This window comes from Pongo abelii, chromosome 12 (genome assembly GCF_028885655.2).
Source record: "Pongo abelii isolate AG06213 chromosome 12, NHGRI_mPonAbe1-v2.0_pri, whole genome shotgun sequence".
Taxonomy (NCBI): domain Eukaryota; kingdom Metazoa; phylum Chordata; class Mammalia; order Primates; family Hominidae; genus Pongo; species Pongo abelii.
The window spans coordinates 55690383-55717496 of NC_071997.2; positions in this window are offsets into that span (position 1 = coordinate 55690383).

The following is a 27114-nucleotide window of genomic DNA, read 5'->3' on the forward strand; positions in this document are numbered from 1 at the left end:
ATCAGAATTTACACAGTACACAAGAAAGTAATAAACTAGTATAGTAAGCAAATCTTAAACAGCAATAATTGAAAGGATCAATATCAGGTAATGAAAAAATAATCTAAAATATAATTAAAATATCTTTTTACAATGGTTAAGAAACTAAGTTTTGGAATCTTTTTTTTTTTTAATAAAAGAGTGGTTAGATTTTTAAAAGAGCTAAACAATATCTACATATTTTAAAGATTATAAAGAAATCCAAAAGGCCAGTAGATGAGTTCTATAGTAGATTGGACATTTACATGGATAGAACTCATCAAATCCAAGTTAGATATGAAGAAATTGTAAAGAATGAAGCAGTAAAAATGCTACAAAATAAAAGACAAAGTGAAAAGATCCTACCTGTGAATAATAGGATTAAGAGAAATAGATAAAGAAATTGGGGAAAAGAAGCAATATAATTTGTACTTGCTGAGAATTTTCCTAAATTGGTGAAAAGTTTTTCTAAAAATCTTAAGCAAAATAATTAAAAATAAATCTCAACTTAGATACATAACAATGAACCTGAAGGACCAAGCCCAATCTTAAAAGCAACCAGAGAATTACTTACAAACCATAAAAACTTGTTGGATATAAATCTACATACAGTGAAAGAAACCCTGATGCTGGGAGGAGGAAAACCAGTCAATGAACGGGACACCGAGACCTTTATGGGGTGATGGAAATTCCTATACCTTGATTATCAAAACCCATTAAACAGTATGTATAGTATTTACATTAATAATTTGACTACCGATAACAACATGAATGAATCTCAAAATGTATAAATGACTCTACCTAAAAAAAAACAGCAAATCTAGTTAAGTTATAAAAAATGCAAACCATAACATCTATTGTTGATAAGATACACACATATGTTGGAAAATACAGAAACCATGGATAAGAAATACTCAAATCAATTTCAAGATAGTAATACTAACTTGGAGGTAGGGGGAGGGAAAGTGTCCACATAATTTAGGGGTGGAGCTTTAGTTTTACCTGTAATTTTTCATTCATATTTTTATAGATAAGAAATAAGATGACTACATGGCAAAATTTTATAACTATTACATTTTGGTAGTCCATATAATGGAGTTGTATTATCATCAACATATTTGAATATTTTGTAATTAAAATTTTAAAAACAAAATAATATTATCTGCAAATAGTGTCACTTTTGACTCCTTTAGAATATTCAGAGTTTCTAATTACTATCTCAATGCAAACTCCAAAACAGTCCTAAAGTCCTAAATAAAGTTGCGTTATTCATGTACTGTTTTCTAGTTTTAATGAGAATGCTTCTGGTGTTTCCTAGTCAATATGATAGCTCAGCATATTTCTGGCTATTATAATTATTACATATACATTTATTTTTATTTTGGTATTAAGAAAAATTATCCTTATAGTATATTAATCAGTGAGATTTGTTAAAGTTTTTTTAGTAATAAATACTGAATCATATCAATTGCTCTTCTGTCATGTAAACATTATAAACAATATAGTGCAGTTTCTAGATCAGAGGCAAACTTCCCTCACTGAGCTTCATTCAGCTTCACCACACGACTGAGCAATTTACTTGCTCTATGCCTCAGCTTGGTTACATACTATTTCTACCCACTTCACCGGTAGATGTGGGAATTAACTAGATTAAGCATCTAGTACAGTGCCTGATAAATAGTAAGCAATTAATAAAATGCTAGCTATTGTTACTTTACATGTATTTTTCCTCCACTTATTGATGACGAAGAGTCAGATAATGTTTATTGAGCAATTGATATAAAATACATACTGTTATAGTCACTGGGGATGAAATAATATACAAAGGCAAAATCTCTCTTCTCATATAATTTACATAATATATTATGTTGGTATATTTCTTATTATTAGACTCTTTTCTCATTCCCAGAATGAATCTCACTAGTTTATATGTAGGCTTTTTTGGCTAACATTGTTAGTATTTTTGACTCTGTATGCAAAACCAACATTAATTTCCTTGTGTGTCTATGTTCTTTCTCAGGTTATACAAGTTTTGTAAAATGATTTTAGAGACTCTTCAGATTTTTTAAAACCCTAAGCAGTTAAAATAGAACATAAATGAATTTTCCTAAAACCTAGTATTAAAACTATTTGCATGAGATTACTCTTTACTGCTTAGTTCTTTGACAACTCTTTCAGTTTCTTGCATTATTATTCAGCTATTACTCTTGTACTTAAATTATCCTAACTGTTCCTGAACAATATTTTGAAATTGTAAGTTCCTTCAAAATAGTATAGTTTATTATGGTTTTCAAATTAGCATGTTAGAATTATGTTTTAAAAATCACATCCCTATCAGTGTTAATATATTCTTTTTTCATACATAGTATTTTAAAATTTTGTCTTCCTTCTTGGTGGTGAGTGAACTTATCTGAGTTTGTCTATTTTATTATTTTTTAAATACAATTAAGTCTTCCCTTTATCAATTCTCCTTTTTCTATAATTGAATAAACTACATGCTAATTTTTTCTTTATCATCACTAATTACGTCCTCCAACATTCATTCCATTTAGCTTATTATACTTTCTTCTTATTATGTTTTCTTGTTCAAATTTTAAAAAGCCTATTAGTTGACATTACACCTTTGCTAATGTGATGTAACTTTTAATAAATATTATTATTATTAATAATCGTTTGTAATTACTTTGAAATGGCAATTTGCAGTTTTGATTAATTCTTTGCTACAAAAAGACATATTTTACTAACTTCAAAATGATTAGAATCTCTAACTCAGCTATTATTGATTCAAAAAAATCTACCAGTTTCTGAGTAAATCCATTGCCTGGAAGATAATATATACTCAATAAATAATTTTTGCAGTTAAATTATACCTCTACTAATTGAAGTCGAAGAATATGGTTGACAGAATTTCTAAATTGTGAATGTACTGTAACTTTTCTAGTGCCTAAAATATTATCAAAGCTTATTTTTATTCCAAGGATATATATAAACCAAAAACATATTCATTAAAGTACAAATGTTCAATGTAAAATAGGTTTATATATGCTACAGTGTATCTATAGGCATATGTGTATATTAGATACAAATATAATGAAATGTTTTTATTATCTTGAACAACGTTTTCATTGAACAATCATCTATGTCTTGATATAGCTACCATCAATGTGTGTGTGTGTGTGTGTGTGTTTATGTTTGCCTGTTTAGGTAGTCAAAGCCTTAAACACTCATGTGACACTCTGATGTCATGGTGTGTCAAATGGTCTTTCATATTGCAGCAATTTTTGATTTATTTCAATTCACTTTTGAGGGTATACATATATTCAAGACATTTATAACTTTATTGTTAATTTTATATTTTATAAACAGAACTATATATTTGTTTACATATGTTTAATATGTAAGAGGAATATGTATTTGTAAATATATGACTATAAAGATCCTTTTAATTTAGTTATAGATTCTTTATCTTAAAGTATTATATTAGGCCCTTCTTGTATGGTTATAAAGAAATATCAGAGACTGAGTACTTTCTAAAGAAAAGAGGTTTAATTGGCTCACAGTTCTTCAGGCTATATAAACATGGCACTGACATCACTCTGCTACTGGGGAAGCCTCAGAAAGCTTTTACTCATGGCATAAGGTGAAGTGGGAGTAGGTACAGCACATATTGAAAGCAGGGGCCAGAGAGCGGGTGTAAGGAGTAGGTGCCACACTTTTAAATGAACAGATCTCTGGAGAACTCACTATATCTAAGCACCAAGCCATGAGGGAACCAGCCCCATGTCCCAAACACTTCCCATCAGGCCCCACTTCCAACACTGAGGATTACAATTCAACATGAAGTTTGGGCAAATATCCAAATTATATCAAGTATATTTTGTCTAATATTATCATTATTCTTTCCATATTTTGGGTTAATTTCCTTATTTCCTATTAATTTCTATTAATTTCCATATTTCCTATTAATTTCCCATTATTTTTATTAATTTGCTTATATATGTAACGTGTCTTCATATTTACTTTTTAGAACATTTCTCTACATTATTCTTTCTGTGTGTGATTCTTGCTTTTTTTTTAACAAATATTTCTTTTTATCTTTATGAATTCTTATTTTACAATTTTTTTTCTATTGAGCTAGAATCTTTCTGAGGATAGAAAATGTAGTAAATCTTCAATTTTTCTCAACAATACTGAATTCCAAATCTACTGAAATGATCTGTGATTTCAGATCCAGTTTATTAATTAACTGTTTCATACAGCTTGATATGTTTCTCTTTCAAGAATTTCTTAGTATAATTTATTATTTAGGCCGGGTGTGGTGGCTCATGCCTGTAATCCCAGCACTTTGGGAGGCCAAGGTGGGCAAATCACTTGAGGTTAGGAGTTCTTGACCAGCCTGAGAAACATGGCAAAATGCCATCTTTAATAAAAATACAAAAATTAGCCAGGCGTGGTGGCGCATGTCTGTAATCCGAGCTACTCGAGGCTGCGACAGGAGAATCGCTTGAGCCCAGGAGGTGAAGGTTCCAGTGAGCAAGATCGTGCCACTGCACTCCAGCCTGGGTAACAGAGTGACACTCTGTCTCAGAAAAAAAATATATATATACTATTTAGTAAAAAGTTAACATTAATTCTTTAAATGCAAACCTTAATTGTATTTTTTCATCACTATTAGCTTTTAATTTAATATGTCTTCCTTATTTTTGGTTTGTGTTTGATTCTTTTAATTTTCTTGATTGGTTGGACTATTTATTTAAGAATTCACTTTCCAGAAAAGGTAGTATGTTTTGTGGTTTATTTTTTTGTTTCAACTAATAGCCCATAGTATCTTTCTATAAAATTTACATATTAACTATAATTTGACTGAGTGTAAATTTATGCCAAACTATGAAAATATTGAAAATGTTATCTTATTTTAATATTTAGTATTTGGGAAAGTAAGGCAGAATTAAATGTGTAATTTTTATATTTGTAAGCTATATATTTTTTAATCTGAGTAAATATAAATATTTTTGTCTTTATTTTGAAAATTTGAAAAATAAAATCACATTTTATTTGGTCAGTGTGTCTTTATTTAATGTTATCAGGTACTTCAAATGCTCTTTTAAGTTGAAGACACTGATCTTTCCAAGAAAATGTCTTCTAAAATATTTATTTCAATATTTTATTCTTTCCTCTTTATATTTGCTGGTCTCCACTTTTATAAATTTCTATATTTTACAAATAGTATGTCTAATTATCTGTTGCTATGTTGTTTGGTTTAAAAAGTTTATATTATATTATGGATTGTAATTTTTGTAATATAATTTATCAAGTAAGAGATAATTAAAGTTTTAAAAATGTTTTAATGAAATATTTTCCCTAAAATTATAAGTCAGTAGTTTATTCTTTGATTTAAGACTGCCTATTTTTAATCCTGGTTTCTACCTTCTATGTGAGGAACTTGGAAAAGTTACTCTGTCCTTCTAGTACAATGATGTCCTAACCTGATAAACTAGCATAATACTTTTATTTACTTTATTAAGCTATTACATAAATATAATATTTATGAAAGTCTCAGAAATGTGTAATAAATAGGAAGTGAATGCCATTTGATTAATACTAGTAAGTTTTATTACTTAAAAGCACGAATTACAACTTTTGGACTCATTTTCAGGTACTTCCATGTACTTTAACATTTTGGACAAGTTACATAAACTCTTTTACTTCAGTTTATTCATCAGTAAAATCAAAACAACTGAAATATACCATTTGGTGGTACTTTAAGTAGAAGAAAGTAGTATACACTATATATAACCCATTTAACACATCCAGCATAGAATAATTACTAAAAAAAAAAAAAAAAAATCATTCTTCTTAGAACTCCTAACACATTGTCTGGTACGTATTGGCAAATCAAACACTGGCTAAATTAATGAATGAATTGTTTCTATGTGATTGGATATTTATGTTATTTTCAATTTAACAATGATACAAAATTTCTGTGATTATCCCTCTAGATAGTCACACAAATACCAATATGAATAACTTATTGTTAATTCTAGATGTGAAATCAGTATACAAAATATTGCAATGCATATGTATCTTAATCATCTCCAAAATATTATACCAGTTTGCATTCTAATTTGCATACCATGGCAGTTCTGAAATCGTTGAAGATGATCACTTTTAAAAGTTTGCTGTTATACAATTTGAGAATAATGGTATCTTTTAACAATTCATTTTTTCTGTTAAGCTCAAACTTTTTTCTCAAAATGCCTGTTAGCCATCTATATTTCTTTTGTGATTCAATATTTCAGGCCTTGCCTCCCTTTTATATTGAGATATTCCATTTTAAATTTTAATTAGAAAATTCTTTTTACAAAGCAAAAATATTAATTCACTGTCTTTCATAAAACTGTAAACTATTTTTTTCCTATTCTATTAGTTTATTCTTTTGCCATTTGGTGTGTTTTGGCTGTTTTCCCACCCAAATCTCAACTTGAATTCTATCTCCCAGAATTCCCATGTGTTGTGGGAGGGACCCAAGGGAAGGTAATTGAATCATGGGGGCCAGCCAGTCTTTCCTGTGCTATTCTCGTGATAGTAAATAAGTCTCACGAGATCTGAAGAGTTTATCAGGGGTTTCTGCTTTTGCTTCTTCCTCATCTTCTCTTGCTGCCACCATGTAAGAAGCACCATTCGACTCCCACCATGATTCTGAGGCCTCCCCAGCCATGTGGAACTTTAAGTCCAGCAAAACTTCTTTTTCCTCCCAGTCTTGGGTATGTCTTTATCAGCAGTGTGAAAATGAACTAATACAGTAAATTGATACCAGTAGAGAGAAGAGTTGCTGAAAAGATACCTGAAAATGTGGCAGTGACTTTGGAACTGCGTAGCAGGCAGAGATTGGAACCGTTTGGAAGTCTCAAAAGACAGAAAATGTGGGTAAGTTTGCAACCTCCTAGAGACTTGTTGAATGGCTTTGACAAAAGTGCTGATAGTGATATCAACAATAAGGTCCAAGCTGAGGTGGTCTCAGATGGAGATGAGGAACTTAGGAACTGGGGCAAAGGTGACTCTTGTTATATTTTAGCAAAAAGACAGTTGGCATTTTGCTCCTGCCCTAGAGATTTATGAGACTTTGAACTTGAGAGAGATGATTTAGGGTATCTGGCAGAAGAAATTTCTAAGCAGCAAAGCATTCTAAAGGTGACTTGGTTGCTGTTAAAAGATTCCGTTTTAAAAGGGAAACAGAGCATAAAAGTTCAGAAAATTTGCAGCATGACAATGCAGTAGAAAAGAAGAACATATTTTTGAGGAGAAATTCAAGCAGACTGCAGAAATTTGCATAAGTAGCAAGGAGCCTAATGTTAATCCCCAAGACCCTGGGGAAAATGTCTCCAGGCCATTTCAGAGACCTTCACAGCAGTCCTTCCCATCACAGGCCTGGAAGCCCAGAAGGAAAAAGTGGTTTCATGGGCCGGCCCCAGGGTCCCAGGCTGTGTGCAGCCTAGGGACTTGGTTCCCTGTGTCCCAGCTGCTCCAGCCACGGCTGAAAGGGAACAACATAGAGCCTGAGCTGTTGCTTCAGAAGGAGGAAGCCCCAAACCTTGGGAGCTTCCACGTGGTGTTGAGCCCACAGGTGCATAGAAGTCAAGAATTGAGGCTTGGGAACCTCCGCCTAGATTTCAGAAGATATATAGAAACGCCTGGATGCCGGGGCAAAAGTTTGCTGCAGGGGCAGTGCCCTCATGGAGAACCTCTGCTAGGGCAGTGCTGGGGCACTGCCTAGTGGAACTGTGAGAAGAGGGCCACCGTCCTCCCTCCTCCAGACCTCAGAATGCTAGATCCACCCACAGCTTATACTGTGCACCTGGAAAAGCTGCAGACACTCAACGCCAGCCCATGAAAGCAGCCAGGAGTGAGACTGTACCCTGCAAAGCCACAGGGGTGGAGCTGCCTAAGACCATGGGAACCCACCTCTTGCATCAGCGTGACCTGGATGTGAGACCTGGATTCAAAGGAGATCATTTCGGAGCTTTAAAATTTGACTGCCCCACTGGATTTCGGACTTGCATGGGCCCTGTAACTCCTTTGTTTTGGCCAATTTCTCCCATTTGAAATGGCTGTATTTATCCAACGCCTATACCACCATAGTATCTAGGAAGTAACTAACTTGCTATTGATTTTGTAGGGTTATACAATTTCATTCAGCAATGTGTATTGAGTGCCTACTATGTGCAAAGCCTTCATCTACATATTAGAATTACAATTGATGTGCAAGACATATATCAGAGTAATGGAAAGTGAAGTTTTCTGACTTACTCATGTGGTGGAGATTGGCTTTCTTCAGACTTCTAATTCCAGGTCTACCTTAATTTTTGTTAATGTCCTTATCAGTTTAGGAGTACGTGTGTCAGGTCACAAGCCCCAAACTTCAAAGCCCCAAAAATCAGATAATGAGTTACCTGTAATTCCCCACTGAGCAGTAAGCATTGCAAACAAAACCCCAAATCTCTACAATTTTTCACAGACTTTGTTATATGTATGTCTCCTGAAGTTAACTAGAACACTGCTGATGCCATAGTCCTGTAGGATAAACTATTGTCTGGATGACTGAATCTTGATACATTGGTAACAGAAAGACACTTCTCAATTACGATGGACAGTAATAGTATTAACCAATGGCATTATACTTAGTGGTGAAATAGTATAGGCATTCTAATTACATTGAGAAACTAGACAAGATCAACTGGTATCACCTCTAAAGCATTTAATAGTGCTTTAGATATTTTAGCTGAAACAAAAGAAAAGAAAAAGAAATGTGAACTATTACAGCCACAGCAATCTAATCACTATTTATAGATGATGTGAGTTTATCGCTAGAAAACTAAAAAGAATCATATAGAGGCAAGTACTTTTGCAGATAAAAAGTGAATGTCAATATTTCCCATATACAAATATCAATATTTCCATATAAAAATATAGCCCATTAAAATGGAGTCATATTATATATACATTGTATAAATCTCTGATCAGAATACATTACAACGTATCTTATTAAATATTTTACAAAAGTATAGATAGGAAGAATTACAAATGACTCAAATAAATGGACAAGTAATAAAAATAAAACAAAACTAGGGTGTGATAAAATAGGCATCTCATGCATCACTGTGGGTTTATATTGTTCTGAGAAATAATTTATGAACACATAACAAAACATTTAAAAATTCATATACTTATTGACTGGATAATACAGCTTTTCAGAATACATCGTACATGAAAAAAATAAGAATGTGTGCAGGGTCTTATCTAATACAAAGAGCTTTATTCTTATACTAAAAATTGGAAGCAGCAGAAATGTCTAGGAGTAAGGGACTGATCAAATACATTATAGGCTTTTAATAAAATAAACTCTAATGCAACATTTGGTGTCAGGATGCAGTAAAACGCTTCTTGTTATGAAATATGAGACCTATTTTAAGTGGAGAAGTTCAATCACAAAACAGGTACTGTATGATTTCAGTTTAGTGGTGGTTCATGAGGCAGATTTGGATGTCTAATAAACATTCCAAATTTGATGTCACTGAATAGTAGTGGAGTTGGTTTTCAATATCCATTCTCCATTCTTACTATAGTCATTGAAACCTTGAATTTTAGTTGGTCACTGGCTGCCCAGCTAAAGACTGCAGCCTCCCAGGTAACTATTAGTTGTGTCTCTGTGACTAGGTTATGGACATGGGTATGCATGTGGAAGCAACGTGTACAGATTCCAAGTCACCACTTTAAAGGAAAGGAGCATGCTACTTCTTTTTCTCCTTCTATCTTGCTTCCTCGTATTTGGTTGTGTTCTTAAAACATCTTCAATGAGGGCAGAGCAAAAATAAATTCTGGTTCCCCAAGGCTTTGGAGCTTCCATTTAAGCCTCCAAATTGTCATGTTTAGACTTTTACAGTAGAAGGTATGCTAGTTATCAATTTATTGCCCCTTAGCTTCAAGTTGTCTTTTCTATGATGAAGAATTTGGACCCTGTAAATATTCCTTCTTTTCCAGCCAGGACAATGTAAACTATCAGTAGAGGGCGCCAGAGGGACACTCGAAGAGGATAACTTACTTTCTGGTTTTGATGTGTTGCTCTGGCCAGGCTCCTGCACTGCACTGTGTCTAGCAGCAACTAGCGGCCAACAGCTTCCTAAGCACCTCAAATTGTGTACTTTTAGTAAGTCAGGTATGATCCTAAGATTCCTACCACTGAGATGGGTTCCCTGATTTCAATGGAGTTAATGAAATCCAGGAGTAGCAGAGGCCAGACTTAACCACAAAATACAAGAGGGGTATGTCTACCGGAAAGGGAAGCAGGTGCATAGCAGTAATCAGAGTGCTTTGGCCTGGAGAGTTATTTGGCAGTTGCTAGTTGATCATGGTGTCTTTACTAATGAAGTAGTTGGACAGCCCTCTGGGGTATTTCTTGAACAATAGAACAGGAAAATAAAAACTCTAGATTCGGTGGCAAAAAAAAAAACTGACCTGAATAATCACAATATTGAATCCCAGCTTCCAATTCAGCTGTCTGATATGGTTTGGCTCTGTGTCCCGATGCAAATTTCATCTTGTAGTTCCCATAAGTCCCATGTGTTGTGGGAGGAACCCAGTGGGAGATAATCGAATTATGGGGGGTGGGTCTTTCCATGCTATTCTCATGATAGTGAGTAAGTCTCAAGAGATCTGATGGTTTTAAAAACGGGAGTTTCCATGCACAAGCTCTCTCTCTTTGCCTGCTGCCATTCATGTAAGGCGTGACTTGCTCCTCCTTGCCTTCTGCCATGATTGTGAGGCCTCCCCAGCCACGTGGAACTCTAAGTCCATTAAACCCCTTTCTTCCCAGTCTCAGGTATGCCTTATCAGCAGTGTAAAAATGGACTTATACAGTAAATTGGTACTGGGAGTGGGGCACTGCTGTAAAGATACCTGAAAATGTGGAAGCAACTTTGGAAGTGGGTAACAGGCAGAAGTTGGAACAGTTTGGAGGGCTCAGAAGTAGACAGGAAGATGTGGGAAAGTTCAGAACTCCCTAGAAACTTGTTGAATGGCTTTGACCAAAATGCTGATAATGATATGGACAATGAAATCCAGGCTAAGGTGGTCTCAAATGCAGATGAGGAACTTTTTGGGAACTGGAGCAAAACTGACTCTTGTTAGATTTTAGCAAAGGGGCTGGCGGTATTTTGCCCCTGTCCTAGAGATTTGTGGAACTTTGAACTTGAGAGAGATGATTTAGGGTATCTGGCAGAAGAAATTTCTAAGCAGCAAAGCATTCAAGAGTTGACTTGGGTGCTGTTAAAGGAATTCAGTTTTACAAGGGAAGCAGAGCATAAAACTTTGGAAATTTGCAGCCTGACAATGTGATAGAAAATAAAATCCCATTCTCTGAGTAGAAATTCAAGCTGGCTACAGAAATTTGCATAAGTATCAAGGATCCAAATATTAATCCCCAAGACAATAGGGAAAATGTCTCCAGGGCATGTCAGAGGTCTTCACAGCAGCCCTTCCCATCACAAGCCTGGAGGCCTAGGAGGAAAAACTGGTTTCACAGGCCTGGCCCAGGGTCCCCATGCTGTGTGCAGCCTAAGGACTTGATGCCCTTCATCCCAGCTGGACCAGCCATGTCTGAAAGGGACAAATGTAGAACTACAGCCATGGCCTCAGAGAGTGCAAGCCTCAAGCCTTGGCAGCTTTCACATGGTTTTGGGCCTGCAGGTGCAAGAAGTCAAGAATTGAGGTTTGAGAACCTCTGCCTAGATTTCAGCGGATGTATGGAAACGCTGGAATGTCCAGGGAGAAGTTTGTTTCAGGGTCGGGGCTCTCATGGAGAACCTCTGCTAGGGCAGTGCTGAAGGGAAATGTGGGGTCAGAGCCCCCACACAGAGTCCCTACTGGGGCACTGCCTAGTGGAGCTGTGAAAAGATGGTCACCATCCTCCAGACCCCAGAATGATAGATCCACTGACAGCTTCCACCATCTGCCTGGTGAAGGCAGACACTCAATACCAGCCAATGAAACAGCTGGAGGGAGGTTGGAGGTTGTACCCTGCAGAGCCACAGGGACGGAGCTGCCCAAGACCATAGGAACCCACCTCTTGCATCAGTATGACCTAGATGTGAGACATGGAGTCAAAGGAGATCATTTTGGAACTTTAAGATTTGACTGCCCCTCTGGATTTCAGACCTGCGTGAGCCCTGTAGCCCCTTTGTGTTGACCAATTTCTTCCATTTGGAACAGCTGTATTTACTCAATGCCTGGACCCCACTGTATGTAAGAAATAACTAACTTGCTTTTGATTTTACAGGCTCATAGGAGGAAAAGATTTGCCTTGTTTCAGGTGAGACTTTGGACTGTGGACTTTTGAGTTAACGATTAAGTAAATTAAGAATTTAGGGGACTGTTTGGAAGGCATGGTTGGTTTTGAAATTTGAAGACATGAGATTTGGGAGGGGCCAGGGATGGAATTATATGGTTTGGCTCTGTGTCCCCACCTAAATCTCATCTTGTAGCTCCCATAATTCCCACATGTTGTGGGAGAAACCCCGTGGGAGATAAGTGAATCATGGGGGTGGGTCTTCCCATGCTGTTCTTGTTATAGTGAATGAGTCTCACAAGATCTGATGGTTTTAAAAACAGGAGTTCCCCTGCACAAGCTCTCTCTCTTTGCCTGCTGCCATCCATGTAAGAGGTGACTTGCTCCTCCTTGCCTTCTGCCATGACTGTGAGGCCTCCTCAGCCATGTGGAATTGTAAGCCCATTAAATCTCCTTTTTTTTTCCCAGTCTTGGGTGTACCTTTATCAGGAGCATGAAAACAGACTGATACACTGTCTTAAAGCAATTCTCAGACTCCTTATTGAAGGCTCCGTCCCTTTGAGAAAGAAACTTGCATTAATTGTCAAAAGTACCCACCATAAATCTTCCTCTAAATCTTTGCTCAAAAGAACTATTATGTAAGATGACTATAACAGGGTAAAATGTAAAAATGGTATAAGGTTAAAGGTAAAAAAGGTAAAAGGTTAAAATGTCTATAAAAAGCAAAAAGAGAAATGTCTGCACTTTCCAGGGGTTTACCAAACTCTGGCTCTGAATTGATGTTCATGCCCACGAATCCAAAAGGTCAGTAATCCAATAAGGTCTGGTGAAGAAGTATGTGCATGAAATTCTCAGAATGGACACACACTGTGAAGATGTCTGTGTCCCATGTGAGTGCCCAGGAAATAGATCCACTACATGGGAGAGTCTTACTAATCAGGGGGACAAAGGGGCATATATTCTCTGTGGTTATCGATCAGCCTCATTTTCCAGTCACTCCATTGCTGGATCAAATGGACCTATGTACAAAGTAGCCACAAGGGCAAGACTGGAAGCTACCTACTGAGCTCAACAACATAGTCTTTCCTCACCAAAGCTGACCTGGATAACACTACTGCTGAATGCCTAATCTATTGACAGCAGAGATCTGCAGTTACTGATATCACACCACTTCCTGGGGGAAAACAGAAAGCTATCTGGTAGCAGGTTGGTTACATTGGAATATTTAACCTGACTGAAATAGACTTGCATTCTGAAAATTGATTTGTCTTTAATGCCCCTAATGCTTCTGCCAACACCACCATTTACCGATGCGCAGGCTATTCCCCATCCCACTGCTTCTAATCAAAGAATTAACTTTACAACAGAGGAAGTCCAGCAGTGGGTTCATACCCATAGAATTAACTGGTTTACCACATTCCTTATCACCACGAAGCAGTTAGACTAATGAAAGGTGAAATGGCTTAACCACAGACTCAGTTACAGCTTCAATCCAAAGACAATACCAGGAAAAGATGGGCTTCTCACTTCCATATATAAGTTTTGGAATATATAAGTTTTGAATTAGAAACATTATATGGTTGTTCACTTTCCGTAGCCAGAATACATGAATTCAGAAGTCACTGAATGATAGAAGTGGAAGTGTTTATTTCCCTAATATACTCAATAACCAATTCATAGAATATTTGCCCTCATTCCTGCTTTTAAGCTCTGCTAATTTGGATTTCTTAGCTCTCAAAGGCAGAATGCTTTGGCTCTGCTATCAAAATGTATCCAGAATCCAATAAGCTCTCACTATCTCCATTAATATTACTTTGGCCCAAACCACAATAATTTCTTGGCTGGACTATCTCACTAACCAACCCTATCTCCCTATCTCCCTTAGGTCAATTCATATGGTAGACAGTGATATACATGTATGTATGTGTATATATATATATGTTTTCTTTTTTTCTGATGGAGTCTCTCTCTGTTGCCAGGCTGGAGTGCAGTGGTGTGATCTCGGCTCACTGCAATCTCTGTCTCCCAGGTTCAAGCGATTCTCCTGCCTCAGCCTCCTGAGTAGCTGGGACTACAGGTGCATACCACCACACCCAGCTAGTTTTTGTATTTTTAATAGAGACAGGGTTTCACCATGTTGGCCAGGATGATCTCGGTCTCCTGACCTTGTGATCCGCCCACCTCAGCCTCCCAATGTGCTGGGATTACAGGCATGAACCACAGTGCCCGGCTGGCAGACAGTGATTTTTAAAAATACAATTCAGATCATATCCCTTCTCTGTTTAATATCCTCCAATGCTTTTTTCTCTCAGCCAGAGTATAAGACCCAAATTTTTGTCATGCTTAACAAGGCACTACACAACTTGAAACCATTTATCTCTTGACCTCTTTTTCAATCTCTTGACCTCACTTTCTACCAATCACTTGTTCACTGTAATCTTAGCATGCTGATGTTCTTGCTCTTCTTGGAACATATTAAGCATATGTTTTTGTTTGTTCTACTTATATTCTGCCCAGTGGACTCTTTTTACAGACGGCCATATTTCTTACTCCTTATGTCATGTATGTTTGCTTAGATAACAATGTATTTTAGACAACCTCCTATTTCCACCCTATAAAAATGGCACCCTTTGCTTATACACTCTAATCACTCTGAAGAGTTGTTTTGCCTCCATTTTACATATTTGTTTGCTACTCAAACAAAGAAAAGCTCCATAAAAGCAGGAACTTTGTTTTATGAACCACTGAATTCCTAGTATCTACATTAAAGTTTCTACACCTCAGCACTAGTGACATTTGGGGATGGATAATTTTTTGATGTGAGAGGATGTCTTGTTATTGTAGGATGTTCTGTACTATCCCTGGCCTCTACACACTAGATATCAGTAGTATTCTTACCACAAGTTATGACAACCAAAAACTTATCCAGACATTTGCAAATGTCCTCTAAAGGCAAAGATGCCCTAGTTGAGAGCTGCTGATCTAGACTGAACAGAGGTAGCTCTTAATAATGAATGAAATAATTAAAAATATGTACTTATATGCAGAAACAAGATTGGGATAATATATACGGATCTGTTAGTTGTGGGCCATTAATTGTGCATGTGTGCTTTTGAATTTTGTAAATTTACCTCAGGATTGTTTTACAACTTTCACAGAAGAAATAAGGCCAATTAAATCTTGGAAAAACTCGCTTTGGGCTTCCGTTCTCAGTTCCTCCAGTCTATGTTTAACTCCCCTCTGCCATTAAGGATACTTGGGCTGAAAATTTTGTTTTTGAACTGATGTAGACAATATGACCTTCTTCCTTTGCTTTCAAAAAGTTCTTCTCATCCCATATGATAGTTTTTCTCAGTTAATTTTATTCTTATTCCCCAGGAAAAGGTTACAGAAAACTCTATCTGAAAAGTATATGACCATTGTTTTTACTGTTAATGGTTATTAAAAGCCAAAGGTAACTTGGCAAAAATAATTTAACAATCCAACCTAGTCATTAATATTCACAGAACTAGTCCTTTGGCCTTCTTAATGTGAAATCTCAATCATGTAAAATGCAGAATACAGCAATGAGGTGATTAACCTGAACATTATCAGAAGCTAAAATAGATAATGGATAAAATTGAAAGTGGTATCAGTCAGTCTTCACTTTCCTTTAGAAATATGAGTTGGTCACGAAGGCCATAAAGTGAGTGCCTTGGTCAGAGGCAATGCTGTGTGGAATACCATGATGGTGAATAAGGCATTACGTGAGTTCATGGATGGTAGTCTTGGCAGAAGCATTGCATGCAGGACAGGCAAACCCATATCCAGAGTAAGTGTCTATTCCAGTGAGGACAAACCTCTGCCCTTTCCTTGATGGAAGAGGTCCAATATAATCAACCTTCCACCAGGTAGCTGGCTGATCGCCCTGAGGAATGGTGCCATGTCGAAGGCTCATTATTGGTCTCTGCTGCTGGCAAATTGGGCATTCAGCAGTACCTGTAGCCAGGTCAGCCTTAGTGAGTGGAAGTCCATGTTGCTGAGCCCAGATATAACCTGAATCCCTGCCACGATGACCACTTTGTTCATGGGCTCATTGGGTGATGACAGGGGTGGTTGGGGAAAGAGGCTGAGTGGTGCCCACAGAATGGGTCATTCTATCCACTTGATTATTAAAATCCTCCTGCCACTGACACCACAAGCACCATTGCATCTGCTGGGTCATATGGCCCAAGTTGCAGAGCAGCTTGAGCAGCAGCCTGGACCTGTTGCAGAGCCTTCTCCTGTTCTGGATCACATTCAAAACTGGCAGCCTTTTGGGTCACTAGATAAACAGGCCGGAGTCACACCCAAATGAAGAATGTGTTGCCTCCAAAATCCAAACAGGGCCACTAGGTGCTGTGCCTCTTTCTTGGTTGTAGGAGGGAGCAAATGCAGCAACTTATCCTTCACCTTAGAAGGACTATCTCAACAAGCCCCACACCACTGGACCCCTAGACATTTTACCAAGGTAGAAGGTCCCTGAATTTTAGTCTGATTAATTTCCTATCCTCTGGCACACAAATATCTCACCAATAAGTCCAGTGTGTCTGCTACTTCTTGCTCACTGGATCCAATCAGCAAAATGTCATCAATGTAACCAACCAGTGTGATATCCGGTTGGTTATATTTGTTTTTGGAAGCAAAAAGTGATCAAGTTCTCTCCAAATAAGATTATGACACAAAGCCAGAGAGTTGATATATCCCTGAGGTAGGAGAGCAAAGATATATTGCTGGCCTTGCCAACTGAAGGCAAATTGCTTCTGGTGGGGCCTTATGGACAGCAATGGAGAAAAAGGCATTTGCTAAGCCAATGGCTAGATACCAGGTATCAGGAGATGTGTCAATTTTCTCATGCAATGAAACCACATCTGGTACAGCAGCTGCAATAGGAATCACTACATGGTTAAGCTTATGATAATCCACTGTCATTCCCCAAGATCCATCTGTCTTCTGCACAGGCTAAATGGGAGAGTTGAATGGGGATGTGGTGGGAATCATCACCCCTGCATCCTTCAAGTCGTTGATGGTGGCACTAATCTCTGCAATCCCTCCAGGGATTCTACATTGTTTTATTTTATTATATATGTATAAAATATATATATATTTTTAAATAGATTTACTATTTACTATGGCTTCCATTTGGCCTTTCCCACCATAATGATCCTTACTCTACCAGTCAGGGAGCCAGTGTAGGGGTTCTTTCAGCTGCTCGGTATGTCCCCGCTAATTATGCATTCTGGCACTGGGGAAATGACAGGATGAGTCTGGGGACCCACTGGCCCCACTGTAAGTTGGACCTGAGCTAAAACTCCATTAATTACCTGACTTCCATAATCCTCTACTTTAACTGGAGGACCACAATGACATTTTGTGTCCCCTGGAATCAATGTCAGCTCAGAGCCACTGTCCGGTAGTCCCCGAAATGTCTGATCATTTCCCTTTCCTCAACGCACAGTTACTCTGGTAAAAGGCCAGAGGTGAAATTGCTGAATCATGATAGTTCTATTTTTAATTTTTTGAGGAACGTCCATGCTGTTTACCGTAATGGGTGTACCAATTTATATTCCCACTAACAGTGTACTGGAGTTACCTTTTATCCACATCCTCTCCAACACTTATCTTTCCTTCTTTTTTTTTTTTTTTTTTTTTGCGATAGCTATTCTAACAGGTGTGAGGTGATATCTCATTGTGATTTTAATTTGCATTTTTCTAATTATTAGTTATATTGAACATTTTTTCCTATACCTGTTGGCCATTTATATGTCTTCTTGTGAGAAATATCTATTTAGATCATTTGCTGATTTCTAATTGTGTTTTTTCTTACTTTTGAGTTGTTTGAGTTTTTTATATATTTTGGATACTAAAACCACTTATCAAATGTATGGTTTAGAAAGATTTTCTCCTATTCCATATTTTGCCTCTTCACTCTGTTGATGGTTTTCTTTGCTGTGCAGAAGGTTTTCTTGTTGCTGTAATTCCATTTGTCTATTTTTGCCTTTGTTGTTTGTGCTTTCAGATTCATATTCAAAAAATCATTGCCCAGACCAATGTCAAGGAGATTTTCTCCTATATTTTCCTCTAGTAGTTTTACAGTTTAGGTCTTATGTTTAAGTCTTTAATCATTTTGAGCTGCATTTTGTATGTGGCATGAGATAAGGGTTTAAGTTCATTCTTCTGGATGTGGATATCCAGTTGTTTTAACACCATTTGTTGAAGAGATTGTTTTCTCCCCATTGTGCACTCCTGGCAACTTTGTCAAAAATTAGTTGAACATAAATGTGTGAATGTATTTCTGGTTTCTCAGTTCTTTTCCGTTGGTCTATGTGTCTTAGGCCAGTACCATGCTCTTTTGGTTACTCTAGCTTTATATCATATTTTGCAGTTACGAATTTTTATTCCTCCAACTTTGTTCTTTTTGCTCACGATTGCTTTGTCTATTTGAGGTCTCTTTTGGTTGCCTTCTTCCTTCCTCACAAATCCATGTGCATCCCTCCCCAGACTGTGCAGTCAGTTGAAGAAGACAATCTTCTCTGATAGAAGAGAATTGTTCTTCAGTCAAAGGTACATGTGTAGCTGTGCTCACTTGCTAGAACCTCTAAACAAGCCCTTAGAGCCCCTTTCACTCTTTTATCTTTCATCTGCTGACCAGAGGCAGAAGACTCTGGAATGGTAGGACCAAAAACTGATGGATCCAAAGTCTTCTAAATTATCATAGAAGGAAAGCCTCTTGCTGACCAGTAACATTTGTATGAGCCCTAAATAGAAATTCACTTACTTTGGGCTAAGATATTTTATTAGTCACAGTTCTCTAAAGGGACAGAATTAATGGGATAGATGAATATATGAAGAGGAGTTTCTTAGGAGACTTGACTCACACAATCACAAGGTGAAGTCCCACAACAGGCCGTGTGTAAGCTGAACAGCCAGGAAACCAGTCCCAGTCCCAAAACCTCAAAAGTAGGGAAGCTGATAGTGCAGACTTCAGTCTGTGGCCGAAGGCCTGAGTGCCCCTGGCAAATCACTGGTGTAAGTCCAAGAGTCCAAAAGCTGAAGAACTTGGAGTCTGATGTTTGAAGGTAAGAAACATCCATCATGGGAGAAAGATGAAGGCCAGAAGACTCAGCAAGTCTGCTCTTTCCATGCCTGCTTTTATGCTAGCAGCTAATTTTAGATGGTGCCTACCCAGATTGAGGGTCTGTGTCTTTCAGTCCACTGACTCAAATGTTAATCTCCTTTGGCAACACCCTCACAGACACACCCAGGAACAATACTTTGCCTCCTTCAATCCAATCAAGTGGACACACAATGTTAACCATCACATATATGAACAATATTTAGTTTACTTGTTATATCAGCTAGCTATTTCACCCCAGGTATTTCTCAAAGGGTATGAAACTTTCAACATGGCTAAGTACAACTACAATAATTATAAATGTAATGATAATGTTACAGTGATCTTTTGATAATTTCTGCTTTGCCTGCTGGGGAATGATTCTTACAATATTGTTGAAAAAGTAAATACACAAATAACAGAAATGCAACACTCAAAGTAAGCTGAATGACATATATTTTTTGCTAAAAGTTCTTGGGGAGATGAAAGAAGGATCATGTTTTATTTTATGTCAGGGCACTTCTATGCTATTCTCAGTATCTAATCTTTTGTTGTTGCTGTTGCAATGATCTTACCTCTGCTCTCTCATACCTTTTTTTGACTACTTTGCTCCCTTCCTTTCCTTAAGCGTGGGTTCCTTTTCATTTCTATAAATCTATAAGCAACAATTTCCCAAGCACAACACTATTGACACTTTAGGCTGGCTAATTCATTGTTGTGGAGAGCTATTCTGTGAGTTGTAGGAGGTTTAGTAGCATCCTGGGCTTCTATCTACTAGATGCCAGTGGCTTCCCTCCAGTTTTGACAATCAAAACATCCTTAGATATTGCCAAAACTTCCTTGGGTACAAAATAGCCCCTCCTCATTATTATGTAGAGGGCTGCAGATCTTATTCCCTCTCTCTTCTCCCTTTCTCACCATTCTTCAGTTTGCATTTCCAGTCATCAGCAAGGGTTCTCCTTTTTTCAGAACATGTCTGTAATCTGTACGTGAAAGGAGCAAAAGCTCACACAATCTGAAAGTCAGCTCAGTTTTCATAATTCCAAAATCCTATATGTATGACTATTTATGTGATGTATATATGATATGTATCATAATATATAGAAAATATAAAATGAAAGCAAACAAGCAAAAATTGCTTGATATATAAAATTATATGTCAAGTTAGATGAGGTCAGTTGGGAAAATGAAATAGAAATATTCCCTTACAAATAAGATTTCTTCAAAGAAACCAGTGAAAATCTAGAAAGTCTCCAATTTATAGCACTAAAAATATTTATCTATTCACAAATGAAATATGGATTCACAAATGAAAAATGGATTACTTCAAGATAAAAGGCAAGAATAAATATGCCATGGAAAAATTAAGCAACAATTTGAAAATGTAGCTATTATATGATTAGTTCAGTATTATTTTCCTGGAATTAAAAAAATGAATAAGGATAACAAAATGGTTCTCTTAGTATGAGAAACGTGGAAGACTAATATAAGAAATCCAGCATTCATGTAATAGGAATCCCAGAACAAGGCAGGTAGAAGAGAAAGAGTAATCAAAGAAATGAAAAAAATAAAATTTTATTCAGCTAAATGAGGTTATTATATTGAATATTCTAATCTTACACAAAATTTTCATGGAGATAGAGTAACATATAAGTTTATAAAAGTTTGAGCTTTTAATGTGAAAATATTATCCAACAATTACATAGGCAGAAAGATAAGTGAACTTCATAATAAAAAGTAAAAACGTTTGGCATGCACAAATCATTAAAATTTCTAAACTAGAAGAACAGGAACAAAGTCAAAAAATAAATTTAATATGCAAGAAACCTTGGTGAAAAAGGTGTCTTTTAAATTAGGTATGAATTATTGATAATTTAAATATTAAAGTTATATTTTGGCTCAATATTTCCCTACTATCTGTGGTAGGGGTAAACTTTTAATTTTTTTGTATTATTTCAGATGAAATGAAACTGGTTTTCTTTAAACTTTCAGGAAAGCACATGATAAAATCTTAGGAGAAAAGATGGATGTGTTCCAAGAAAATTAAGGCACAAAAAAATTAGAAGTGAATAATAGAAAATTCGCAAAAAAGTGAAGAAAAAATTAAAAGAATCAATAAAAATATAATAAGTAGGGGCCAGGCGCAGTGGCACATGCCGGTAATCCCAGCACTTTGGGAGGCCAAGGCGGGCGGATCATGAAGTCAGGAGATCAATACCATCCTGGCTAACACGGTGAAACCCCGTCTCTACTAAAAAATACAAAGAATTATCCGGGCGTAGTGGCGGGCGCCTGTAGTCCCAGCAACCAGGGAGGTTGAGACGGGAGAATGGCATGAACCCAGGAGGCAGAGCTTGCAGTGTGCCAAGATCGCGCCACTGCCCTCCAGCCTGGGCGACAGAGCGAGACTCCATCTCAAAAAAAAAAAAAAAAGAAAGAAGAAAGAAATGTATATATAATAAGTAGGAAAGTAAAATAACATTATTAAGTCAAAATATCCGTAATTAAAATGTGTGTATATGATCTTTATTGAAGACTATCAAATTCTCCAAAAAAATTTAGCTATACGGTGTTAACCATTAAATGTAAAATGAATTGGCACTAAGTGGTTTAAAATAAAGAATGAGTACATATAGGTCAGACAACACTGTAAAAATAAAGACAAAATAGAATTCAACGAACAAAACAAAACATGAATGGTACTGATGAGTATGGCGCTGATGGAGAATGGCTCTGGAGCTGTCTGTGTAGGTTTGAGTTCAGGGTAACTCCCTGGGTGGCTTCCTTGCTTGCTAGCTGAAAGTAACGCTATGTGTTCATTCTTTACACCTGGTCTCTTTTCTGTGCAATGGCAATAATAATAACAACAACAATAATATTATGGACCTAATAGTGATACAGAGAATTTTAACACTCTCTGCAACATTGGAAGCCAAAGTAGATGCCAGATGTTACACAGAATTTACCAAAGTTTTACTTTATCAGCACATATAGTAATGACAATTCTTTCTGGGCCTAATATGATATTGTTGCAATACATTAAATTAAAAACAAATAACAAAAAACTTGAAATTACACAAGGGGAATTGACAAATCCACCGTTATAATCGGATCTTTTAAATTCACTTATCTCTGAAACTAAAAGAAAACGTATTTTAAAACAAATTATAGAGGAATTGTAATAAAGCAATTAACCAACATGTAGTCATAGATAGATATTATAAACATAATTTGTATCAAGAAATACAGAAATAAGTTTGTATTCAAACAAATCTAGACCATTTGATAAATCAGATTACATAGTGAGCATGAAAGTAACATTCAATAATTTTCCCAAGGCAAAAAACATGTAGGCTGTGTTTCTGACAATTATGGAATAAGTTCAAACTTTGCAACAAAGAATGTGACTCCACCCCACATACACACACACACACACACCACACACACCCCTTACGCATGTGAAAACAGACATGCTACTATATTTTTCTTGGTTGACCCAAGAAAAATTCCCTCTTGATTAAGCAAGAAGAAATGATATGAAAATTAGAAAGTACTTGAAAATGAAAGGCAATGAGATCACTACATATTTAAACCTGGCAGAGTCCAGAATGTCACTCAGAGAAAAGGTACAGCCTTAAACATGTATAATATAAAATGAATATTAAAAATATATCAACTGGATTTCAATTTATGAACTTAGAAAACAACAAAATAAATTTTTAAATAGAAATAACATAATTATAAAAGAAACAATATAATACCAAAAATATAGACTTGGTTAATATAAACACAGTTATTTTATAAGATCTATCAAATATACAAGCCTTGAGGAAATCCGATCAAGAAACATGAAAGAAGACCAAACTAAACAAACCAACCACAAAATTGGAAAGGAGAAGAAATATATAACTATAAACAGAGAATAGTTATAAAAATAAAATGCTACAAGCAAATTTATGCCATTAAATTTGAAATTTAAATGAAATTAATATATTAAAACAATATACGTGAACAAAATTTGTCCAAGGAAAATTAAAATACCTAAATAAACTAATACCTATAGAATTTGAAAAAAAATCAAAAAGTGAAGTACTTCTAAAATAGATGTCAGTTCTAGACAGTTTGCAGATGAGTTTTTTCTAAAACTTGAAGAAAGCGATAGTACCTATGTTAGAAATGCAATTAAGAAAAACCAAAATGAAAGAAAAAAAATTGCTCAACTTATTCCTCAAGGCTAAAGCAAATCTGAAATCAAGTCTAAACAAGGGGTGCACATAAAGAAAAATCCACAGAGTAATCTAATTTATAAATACAGAACAAAACTTTTAAATATGATATTTATAAATAGTATCAGGTAGGCTTTATCTTAAGAATGAAATAATAGTTTAACATGAGTCATTATGCTCAAGATTAAATTTTTGAAAAGATGATTATCTTAATAGATGTTTAAAAAATGATCACTTTAATACCTGTTGATTTAAGAGAAAATAAATTTCAAAAGGTTTAGTAAGCTAAATATAGAAGGACAATTGTTGAACCACGTGTAAGGTGTTTATAAGACCCAGAACAACTCATATATATCATTTTCTGTTAAGCTCAGGAGAAAGAAGACACAGATGTCCACTTTGATTACTTACATTCAGAATCTCATAGATAAAAATCTGTTAAAGTGATAAAATATATTAATCTTAGAAAAAAAGGCAAAATTTTCAACCTAAATACCCAAACTCTATGAAGCTTCCCTTCTTTTAAGCATATTATAGACAAAATGTTGTGAGGTTGAGGGTCCTGATGTATCATTGCATGATTGTTATGATCCAGATGCTGGAGTGGAGGGAGACAGAAAAGGAAAATGAGATACAAGACAGAGGCAAATAGGAGATATACATCTGTGTACATCATTACATAGAATGTCAGATAATCTATGTATAGAAATCTATACATCTATACACAGAAATTGCTGAGCTACAGAAGTAGGGAAGAAGAAGATAAGAAATACAAAGAAACAAATAGTCAAAAAGAGAAACAGAAAAACAGAGATGGGAGAGGTATGAACAGAAGGAGATGACCATTATTTTGACATATTTTAAGAATATATGTAGTAACCAAAACATTTTCCTCTCTGGAAGCTTGTGAAAAAAGCACTTGAGTTCCAATCCCACTCCATCATCCTCCTCCCCACTAAGATAAGTTTAAACTGAGAATCTGTTGTCTTAAATTTTCTAGTTCTTTTTCTTCCATTTTACAGATGTGTAACTGGGGGTAAATTCTGGTAGTGAGACCATTATAGTTCTTTCAGATTAAAAGAATATACATCTCCCTCATCAGTCTCTTGTTTTGCATCCATAAGTACACACTGATTCCTTGCATTTGCTTGATTTTGCTGGCTTGGCTTACTACTAGCATGCTTGGTATTTGTGCCTGCTTATCCTTGCATTTGAGACGTCTCAGGCTTTGTGATTTTCTTTGTACTATTTACCTGACTTTCATTCTTGGCTGAATGATTTTGAAAACATCAGAGAGCCTTCCTCAGCTCTGGTTTCCTCATCCATAAAATGAGAATTATAATAAGGCTTGTTTTACAGTTTTATCAGTCACTTAAGATAATGCTTTGTAAAATGCTACAAATATTAGTTATTTTTAGCATGTCGGGATGTATTAGTATACTCTGCTCTGCTACCAGGCACAATCACTGAGCTACTATCCATAATTTACCACCAACAATTCAATACAGCTTTCAAGTTTTAGCTGAATAGATTCTAAATTATAAAACAGAATTATTTAAAAAGGAGAAAAACAAAACAACTGACTGATATCACACAATTACTCAACTTTCAATACAAGTCTGGATCTCATATAAAAACAAATATGTTGTCACTTCAACTCTAGAGCTCTAGTCTATATTAATATATGTGCAGGTTGCTAGGAAGTGAATATGACACATTATCAAATGTTATCTATATACTCCATGAACATCATTTCTGCATTTCTAAATAAAATAGGAAAAAAGATAATGGTTTCATTTAAACTGCTGATGAATCTAACCTTGGATATACCACAGAAGCTAGAAAGAGATTGATGGAACCCAGAACATAAGTCACAACTCTGACAGACCTTTGAGGAGCAAGAAGTTGGTAGCATCCCCTTTAAAGAAGAAAATGGGGATGCAAGGTGGAGCAAGGCCAAGAGCCAAATGAGAGAATATGCTGCAGAAGAGGTTTCTGATATGCTCATATCTTTCCTCCAATGCAGTTTGGGTATATCCCTGCTTTCTTGGGTCCTGTCTGGCAGGAAAACACCAATGCCAACTGAAAAAAAAAAAAAAAGGAATTGACAGCATAAACTAGTGCTGTCTAACTGAGGCAGAACAAGGCAGACTGCGTGTAAGTGATATTTCCTTCCCTTAGCCCAACCCCAGAGGCCTAAAAATGCTGTCATAAAAGGAGCACTTGGAAAACAGGAGAGCCTAGAGTGCAAGCAATACTGTTCCCTAATAAACAAGTTCATCTGATGGAATGAAGTTGAGACCATGTGGGAGCACCAGAGATTTTTGGCCCTGATGTCTTGCCCCAAAGACTCTCTAATCTTAACTTGCCAGGCATAGTGCAGACCATAGCTTTTGCCATTTCTCTAAGTACACCATAAAGCTAAAAAAAAAAAAAAAAAAAAAAATCACTGATATCCCAAGGGAATAAGAAACAACAGGAAGATATAACAAAGCATGTGGGAACTTGAGATCCATGACAGAAAATGAGAGAATGAACAACCTGTCAGAAAAAAACTAACAGTGGATCACATGAAGTTTGAACTTACACCAAGCACAGTAATATATTTTCACAGATAAGGGATAGACTTGGTAGCAGACATACAAGCTGTGTAAAGAAGAACCAATTGGAGACACTGGTGTGACCAATATAAAATATTAAATAAAGAACTAAAATATAATAAAGAAAAAAATTAGGCCACAAAGAAAGGCTTTACAAATTTAAGATAAGCCAGGTGTGGTGTCTCACGCCTGTAACCCCAATGCTTTGGGAGGCCAAGGTGGGTGGATCACCTGAGGTCAGGAGTTTGAGACCAGCCTGGCCAACATGGTGAAACCCCGTCTCTACTAAAAATACAAAAAAATTAGCCAGGTGACAGGCCCCTGTAATCCCAGCCACTTGGGAGGCTGAGGCAGGAGAATCACTTGTACCTGGGAGGTGGAGGTTGCAGTGAGCTGAGATCTCACCACTGCACTCTAGCCTGGGTGACAGAGTGAGACTCTGTGTCAAGAAATAAATAAATAGGCTGGGTGTGGTGGCTTATGCCTGTAATCCCAGCAATTTGGGAGGCCGAGGTGGGCAGATCACGAGGTCAAGAGATTGAGACAATCCTGGCCAACATGGTCAAACCTCATCTCTACTAAAAATACAAAATTAGCTGGGTGTGGTGGCACACGCCTATAGGCCCAGCTACTCAGGAGGTTGAGGCAAGAGAATCACTTGAACCCGGGAGGCGGAGGTTGCAGTGAGCCAAGATCGCGCCACTGGACCCCAGCCTAGTGACAGAGTGAGACTCTGTCTCAAAAAAAATTAATAAATAAAATAAAATAAGATTGAAGTAATATCAAGTAACTTTCCTG